At 38.8% G+C, this 9,182-nt stretch overlaps 1 protein-coding gene across 1 annotated transcript in view; it reads right to left on the reverse strand.

Annotated features, from left to right (window-relative positions):
• DNAJC3 (DnaJ heat shock protein family (Hsp40) member C3) overlaps nucleotides 1-9,182 on the reverse strand; it is a 143,455-nt gene that overhangs the window by 61,135 nt on the left and 73,138 nt on the right. The gene's annotated exons all lie outside the window — the stretch shown is intronic.

Genomic DNA, 9,182 nt, shown 5'->3' on the forward strand with positions numbered 1-9,182 from the left:
TGCATTGTGGTAAACTGTGGTCAATGACATGAGACAAAGTATATGTGAACTGCTGTATGGAAAATGAATTTGCTCTGTAAATCTTCACCCAAATAAAAATAAAAATAAAAATAAACTCTCTCTACACACACACACACACACACACACCAGGCTACAATTCAAGTTCAGGAAAAATGCTCAGTCTGTCTCAGCCTGCCGTCTCTCAGCCAGCAGTCTTTCTCAGTCTCTTCCAGCAATGCGTGTCTCTCAGTGTCTTTCTCAGCAACGCATGTCTCTCGGGAGCATGTTTCTCTCAGCAGCACGTCTTTCACATACAGAGAGAGACCCCTTCTGCCTCCAGGGGGCCTCCTTATGAGCCTGGCAGAGTGGCCAAACTAGCCAATCCCAACATCCAAATTCCATACACCTGAGAGGGAGCGAACTTCCCAGAAAACTACTTTGTGCTGCTCCCAACAGAAATACCCCAGGTGGATAACTAACAATCAGGAGCTACTTGGTTGCTCATGGACAATTCCATCATGGAGTTTACAAAGTCTTATGGTTAGAAAAGTCATACCAGGTAATTTACTACACTGCATACAGCCACCAAACTAGCCATTATGATATTTCAGATAAAAGAAAACTAAGAAAATTTGTCAATACCGATCCTGTTCCACAAGTAATTCTAAAGAAAGTTATTCTGGCAAAAGGGAAAGAAAATCGCTTACACCTTAAGGAAGAAATGAAGAGTGCTGAAATGATAAACATGTGGGTAATTATGCAGTCTTTTTCCTACTTATTTTATTAAAATACATATGGCTTTTTAAAGCAAAAAGTATAATATTAGGTGTTTATCATATGTAGATTTAACATATATGACAACTGTGTTATGAAGTACAGAAAGGGGATATACAAATGAATATGTTACAAGGTTTCTACACTTTATATGAAATGGTACAATAGTACCTTCAACAAATGGGAAAAGTAAAGGATGCATATTGTAAGCCCTAGAGAAACCAATAAAAAGATAATACAAAAAGATATAATGGAAAACAGAGAACTTAAAACGAAACACTAAAATTATTCAAATCATCCAAAAGAGGGAAGGGAGGAAAAAAGAATAAAAAAATAAAGGGTACAAAAAAGAAAATAGTAAAAAGGTAGATGATGTCGATATCCCCATTAAATGTTAATGAACATTAAGTGTTAATGGCACGCCAAACAAAAGATTAAAAAAAAAAAAAAACAGTTCTGGTATTCTAAGGTAAATTCCAACTATATGTCTACAAGAAACATACTTCACAAGTAGTCTCCAACTCATGACTCATGCCCACAAACCTCTGTTTTTGTTCGGGTTTTTTCCGTAAATCTTAGTAAGGGAGCTCTGGTAGCGTAGTGCGCAAGGCATTTGACTGCTAACCAGAAGGTTGGCGGTTCAAACCCACCAGCCACTCCTCAGAAGGAAGGTTAGGCAAGTTACTTCCATAGTGATACTGCATTGGAAACCCAAGGAGGGGTCGCTATGATTCGGATCTGACGCAACAGCAGTCAGTTTTGTTTTGGTTTGGTATCATTAGTAATAAGTACTACATACAGTGTTGCAGTATACAATGTGCTCATTGTTTAATTATGATGTGTCTTGGCATGGAGTTCTTTAGGGTTAAACCTATCTGAAGTTTGCACAACTTCTTAAATCTGTAGCTTTATATCTCTTGTCAAATTTGGGAAGTTTCTAAGCCATCATTATTATTATTATTATTTTGAGTGTTTTTTCAATTCCATCTTTCATGGCTGCTTAATATCTTTGTCAGATAATTCTAACCATTTTGTCATCTCAGGGTTGGCATCTGTTGATTGCCAGTTTTTCATTCAGTTTATGATTTTGCCATTTGATATGATAGGCAAATGGGGGACTAGACCCCAACTCAGGCAACCCATGTATGTCAGAGTAAACTGTGCTTCACAGGATTTTCAATGGCTGATTTTTCAAAAGTAGATAGCCAGGCCTTTCTTACAAGATGCCCCTGGGTGGACTCAAACCTCTACCCTTTCAGTTAGGAGCCTGCACGCTGACTATTTACATCACCCAGGGACTCTATGCTACATATAAGCTAATTCGTAAATCTTCTGATCCACATACTGTTGTTAGTTGCCATTAATGATGATTCACACTCATGGTGACCCCATGTGTACAGAGTAGAACTGCTCTATGTGGTTTTTAAAGCTGTGAACTTTGGGAAGCAGAGTGCCAGACCTGTCTTCCAAGGAGACTGTGGGTGGGTTTGAACCACTAACCTTTCAGCTAGTAGTCAAGCATACAATTGTTTGTGCCATCCAAGGACTCCAATCTCCACAAAGAAGGTTTTCATGCAAACATGATTTTACAAGTTCATGAGATTTGCAACCCACAGAGTTAACTCACAGACATTATCCCACTTTGCAGAAGCTAAATCTACTAATCACCTGCTTCCAACTCATTAGTTCAAGCAAAGGCAGATGCATTTATTTCAAGATTTGGAAGTTTCAGAAACACCTAATTTATAAATTTCTGATTACATCTGTCCAAGGTTATGACTGGTATATAAAAAAAAAAAAAAAATCAATATATAAGCATACTCCAACTTATAAAACCAAATTTAGGGATGATCCTAAACTCAACAGGCATCTTCCAACAAAGACCAAGGTCTTTACCTTCTCCTCCCCATATTTGTGACGAGGGATCCGTGGTCAACAACCATGAAAAAAGAGACAACTGTGAGATATTTCATCTGCACAGAAAGAATAGTCTTCCTATTCAGGGATGAGTCTTCTGGCCCTTAAAATACCTTCCCCCGGGATTGCCAGATGTGTGCATGTGGTATGCAGAGACACTTGCTGTAAACTGCACCAATTTCATATTCCTTTGTCTTAAAAATTCATATCCTTAGAAGCCTATCACAAATACCTTAAATTTGACTACTCTTGTCCTGAAATACAGATACATTAGTGCCATAAAAGTAATGATACAAGAAGATAATGTTAATTTTGAACACAGAGTACTTTGTGAGAGGGAACAGGCCTGGATAGTGTCACAAGGTAGTCTAGAATAAACAAAAGGCACAAGAATGCGTATACAGGACTGGGGTACACCAGACTCAACTGGCACAACAAAATACATAAAAATCTTGTTTTTCAACCTACATTGGTGAGTAGCGACTGGGATCTTAAAAGCTTTCAACCAGCCATCTAAGATGCAGGTAATGGTCTCCTATCGTTGGAAGTGAAGAAGAGTGCAAAAAACCAAGGTCATTTGGAAACAATCAACCCTAGGATATGATGGGCCTCGAGACCAGAAGAACTAGAAGGTGCCTGGCTACCAATGCTAACTACTCAGGAAAGGATCAAAACTGGAGATCCTGGATAGAGTGGGAGGAAAAACGTGGAACACAATCCAAAACTCAATAATGACCAGAATTACTGGTCAAACAGAGTCCAGTGGGACTCCCAATACTATAGCCCTGGGATTTATTTTGGGCCTGGAATAAAACTCACTTCAGGGGCTAGCTCTCAGCCCAATAGTAAACAAGATGTACACATAGACCACTCAACCCAGGGTGGCACACCCACATACTCTATGGAGATGCATCCCTTGGAGCTATCGACCACAGGGCACCAGAGGGGCAACACTCGCTTGGAGGTAATGCAGAACATACAAGAGTGCATAACTATGAGGGGTAGCGGAGGCGGTGGGTGGGGGTTGCTGGGCAGGGAGGGGAGGAGACTGGGTTAGGATTGGGGATGGTAATTGGGGAGTGAAACCAAATGTACATGAAATTTTGAATGCAAAACAAACTCTGCTCTATAAACTTGCACCTAAAGCTCAATAAAAAAAGAAAAGAAAAGAATGTGTGTACAGAGCAGCATTACATGAAGTCAAAGAAATTTTATCTATTTCAGTTTTTCCCAGGCCAGCCTTTCATCCAGCAATAGTTGGAAGCATGTGCTTGATACTTCTCAACCCCCAAGAACTGAAGGAAAAAATTCAAGCTTCGAGTTACAATACTGAAAGTTTCTATGGGCAACATATTGAACAATGTGGGAAGTGTTAAAAGAAAATGGAAAAAATACACAAAAAGAAGTTAATCAATGTTCAACCATTTCAGGAGGTAAGATATGATCAAGAACTAATGGTACTGAAAGAAGTCATCCAAACATCACTGAAGGTATTTATAAAAAACAAGACTCCAGGAACTGACAGAATACCGATTGAGATGTTTCAACAAAGGATGCAGTCCTGGAAGTGCTCACTCATGTATGCCAAGAAATTTGAAAGACAGCAACCTGGTCAAACAACTGGAAGAAATCTGTGCCCATTCCAAAGAAAGGTTATTCAACAGAATGCAGAAATTAGCAAACAATACCATAAATATTACACGCAAGTAAAATTTTGAAGATAATTCAAAAACAGTTGTAGCAGTGTATCGACAGGGAAATACCCAAAATTCAAGCTGTATTCAGAAAAGGATGAGTGGGTATCACTGGTAATGTCAGATGCATTTTTGCTGAAAGCAAAGAACACCAGAAAGATGTTTCCCTGTGTTTTATTGACTATGTAAAAGCACTGGATAACATTGTGAAAAATGAGAATTCCAGGACACTTAATTGCACTCATGTGAAACCTATACATAAACCAAGAGGCAATCATTTTAACAGAATAAGGGGATACTGCGTGGTTTTAAATCAGGAAAGGTGTGCATCAGAGCTGTATACTTTCACCATACTTATTCAATCTGTAAACTGATCAGATAATCCAAGAACCTGAACTAAATGAAGAAGAATGTGGCATCATGATTGAAGGAAGACTCAGGAACATATTCAGGTGACACAACCTTGCTTGTAGAAAGCAGAGGACTTGAAGCACTTACTAATGAAGATCAAAGACTATAGCCTTCAGTATGGATTACAACTCAATATAAAGAAAACAAAAATCTTCACAATCAGTAAGCAACATCATGATAAACAGAAAATAATGAAGTTGTCAAGGATTTCATTTTACTTGGATCCACATCAATAGCCATCAAAGCAGCAGTCAGAAAATCAAACAACATACCGTATCAGGCAAATCTGCTGCAAAAGATCTCTTTAAAGTGTTATAAAGCAAAGAGGGCACCTGACCCAAGCCATAGTCTTTCCAATCGCTTATATGCATGTGAAAGCTGAATAATGAATTAAAAAAGACCAAAGTAGAATTGATGCTTTTGAATTATGGTGTTGGCTTTGTTATTTGTTATGTGCCTTCGAGTTGGACCGAATCATAGTAACCCCTCCTTGGGTTTCCAAGGCAGTATCACTACGGAAGTAGATTGCCCCATCTTCCTTCCGAGGAGTGGCTGGCCAGCCTTCTGGTTAGCAGTCAAGTGCCTTAGCCACATGCTATCAGAGCTCCTATGGTGTTGGCAAAGAATATTAAATATACCATGAATGGCCAGAAGAACAAACAGATTTGTCTTAGAAAAAGTACATTCAGAATGCTCCTTAGAAGCGAGGACAGTGAGACTTCATCTCATGTACTTTGGACATGTTATCAGGAGGGACCAGTCACTGGAGAAGGATATCATGCTTGGTAAGGTAGGAGATAATGAAAAAGAGAGGGACCTTTAATGAGATGGGTTGACACACTGGCAGCATCAACTCAAACATGTGAGGATGGTGCAGAACCAGGCAGTGCTCTGTACTCTTGTACATAGGTCACTGTGAGTCAGAAGTGACTCAACAGCACCTAGTAACATGAGCAACAATCACTTCAATGTCAATTTGTTTCTCTCAAAAGCCATGTATAAAAGAGTATCAGAGATCTGCAGACTGCCCCCTTCATTTTTCATTAACTCAGAGGCATCCTTAAACAATAGTCTTACTTTATTTACTTTCTAGTGAGTGGAACCTTCTAATACTCTATCACAAGCCAAAAATTAATAAATCTCCAGGATCCATTATTCACACTTAATTCTACTGAATCTTTATTTATTATATACCTGCTATCATTTTAAATTGCTGATCAGTACAAAAGATAAAACCATTAAACAGAAGGGTATGGTATGCATTCATATTTTAACTCATGATTTCAACTAAAGAACTATTATTTAGCTCCAAACAAACCAAACCAAACTCACTGTGATTAAGTCAATTATGACTCACAGCAACCCCCTTTGGGTTTCCAAGGTGGTAAATATCTTTACAGAAGCAGATTGCCCAGTCTTCCTTCTGCATAGTGGCTGGTGGGTTTGAACCATCAACCTTCTGGTTAGCAGTCAAATGTCTTAGGCACTACACCACCAGAGCTCCTTCTTATTTAGCTCAGTTAAGTAAAATTTGTTATTCATTTGTTACATTCACTAAACCTCAGATTCTAATCCAAACAAGTCAGATATGCATCTGTTTCAAAACACAGGCTTTTGTTGCAAATTTAGAGGCCTGACAACTCATGCTCATGCTCATACTCGCGCTCCCTCTCTCTCTCTGAGTTGTCACAAGTTTCCACACTTGTGAATCCAACATACAATTAACTTTTATAAAACCATAATTTAGAAAGATTCTCCATGTACAATGTAAACTCAAAGAAGAAAGACAAGTAATAAGATACAGTCATGCATCACTTAACATCCATGCTATATTCTGTGAAATAGGATGTTATGTGATTTTGATTTTGTGCAAACACCATATTATATACAGTCCATCCCCAGATTACAAATGATTCTTAAATTGATTTTTAAATTGAATTTGTACCTAAGTGGAGTCAAATGACTATCTCAGTATATAGTGTACAATGTACCTTTCTATGCATAAAAACCAAAAAGAGACACTTCCGTCTAACACTAATATCTTTAACATAACAACAATCATTTTAATAATGTTTTTATGTATGTCACAAAGTAGTCCTGTTTGTTATTACAAACCATTGTATACACCTCAAATTTTTAATGTAATAAGCTTTATGGGGGTTGGGGACCATGGACATATGTGACTAGATATCACCAAACGGACGTTATGTTACACATGACTGTACTCCTGTTTAAAAGAAATTTTTTAAACAAGAAACCAAATTTCAAAGATAGGTCTATTGCATTAAATTAGTAATAAGCATCTTTTTCTTCAGGAGTTAAACTATTTCCCAAAAAAGCAAGTCAGTATGAGGAATAAGATTTCCTCAATATTCAAACTATAGAAGTATCTTTCAAAAAATATTATTTAGCAGCCTACAAAATTTATTTTAGCCTTCTTTACTGTTAAGCTTCTGATGGTCTTCTGCAGCTTCTCTCATTTCACAGTTAGAGTTAAATAAAGGTTTACACACAGACGACAACAGTACTTTTGATGAAGGTTCCAGAAACTAAGTAGAATACAAAATCCTAAAGTCACTGCACTGGGTAGACGCAGAAGCTAAAAAGACTTTCTATATAGATTAACCACTTCATTGAAGCATTCTGATAAATATTAAAATTTATCATTTTGATTACATACATTTTAAGCCTCAATTAGCTCTCATTGAGTACACTACAAAAATGTCCCCTAAATCATAAGGAAGGTTGGGCAATCCTACTTCCGTAGTGATACTGCCTCGGAAACCCAAGGAGGGGTCGCTATGAGTCGGGTTTGACTCGATGGCACATAACAACAACAACAACAAATCATAAAATTATCATCACTCCCAGGAAATGGACTTAGGAATAGTATTCTTTTCAAATTAGAGAAAAGAGATAAAAATAACTAATTTCCCTTAAGAAAAAAAAAAAATGGACCACGGCAGTGTAGTAAATTACTTAGTGTGGCTTTTCTACCCATAAGTCTTTGTAAACTCCAAGGTGGGATTTGCTATGAGCAACTGAGGAGCTCCTGATTGCTGAAGGTGTCCACCTGGAGTATTTCTGTTGGTAGTGGCACAATACAATGTTCTGTGAGGTGCCCACTCTCTCTCAGGTGCTTAGAGCTCTGATGCTATGATTGGCTAGTTTGACCACCCTGCCGGGCTCAAAAGGAGGCCTCCTAGAGGCAGAACTCTCTCTGACTGCTGGTTGAGGAAGACATGCTGCTGAAAGAGACACGGGCTCCTGAGACACGCGTTGCTGGGAAAGAGACGCAAGAGACACACATTGCTGAGTGAGACACCAAGGGACCAGCACTGCTGGGAAAGAGACTGTGAGAGACTGCTGGCTGAGGGACGGTGGGCTGGAGAGAGAGAGACTGAGCATTTTTCCTGAGTGCAAATTGTAGCTTGGTGCTTCCCTAATAAATCTTGTAATCTGTGAGTTGTGTGTGGCCACTGCAGCAAATTATCAAACCCAGGAGAGAGGTGGTGGGTGCTCTGGGAGGAATGGTTGGAGAAAGGGCTGGAGGGAAGCAGCATGTCTGGCCTTGCAGTAATAGACCTTGGGTTACTGCTGGTAACCCTGTCTTCCTCTTGTGGGATTAGAGGAGGTCAGAACATGGGGCCTCCATGCTGTTTTTGCAACCACCAATCAAATTTCAGCATTCAAATATTTCCTTTAACTGTAACAGAAAATTACTGTTTCAATCTGATTTGAAAAGAAAACTCTGTGATAAGGGCTTTGTGATAAGAGGCTTATTTCTTTTCAAAAAATCATCTCATTTAAATGTCAAGTGAAAAAAATAATAAATCAATAGATATGAGAAGATTCTATTTTTTATAAAAGAAGTATTTTACTGTATATTCCTCAACTGTCTTCCAGAAATGAGGGTCTAGCTTTTAATCAAGGTCCTTACAACATCTCACAGGAAACTGTTTCAATCTGAACAAAGTAGATTTTGAATTTTTATTTCAATTTGAAACGGTTTCATTTTGAACAAAGCTATTATGCTAATGTCACTAATAGCTTGAAGGCTCACAGAGGATCACAGCGTAGTGCCTAAGGCACTTGACTGCTAACCAGAAGCCTGGAGGTTCAAACCCACCAGCCACTCCTCGGAAGGAAGGTTGGGCAATCTACTGCCGTGGTGATACTGCCTCCGAAACCCAAGGAAGAATCGCTAGGAGTCGGGTCTGACTCGAGGGCACATAACAACAACATGTGTATGCTGTGTGTATGTATGTGTAATATATGTTGTTGTGCCATTGAGTCGGCCCTGACTCGTAGCGACCCCTCCTTGGGTTTCCTAGGCAGTTATCACTACGGAAGTAGGATTGCCCAAACTTCCTTCTGAGGAGTGGC

The sequence above is a fragment of the Orycteropus afer genome, unplaced genomic scaffold (genome assembly GCF_000298275.1).
Source record: "Orycteropus afer afer isolate SDZICR_OR568_19922 unplaced genomic scaffold, OryAfe1.0 scaffold00117, whole genome shotgun sequence".
Lineage (NCBI taxonomy): Eukaryota > Metazoa > Chordata > Mammalia > Tubulidentata > Orycteropodidae > Orycteropus > Orycteropus afer.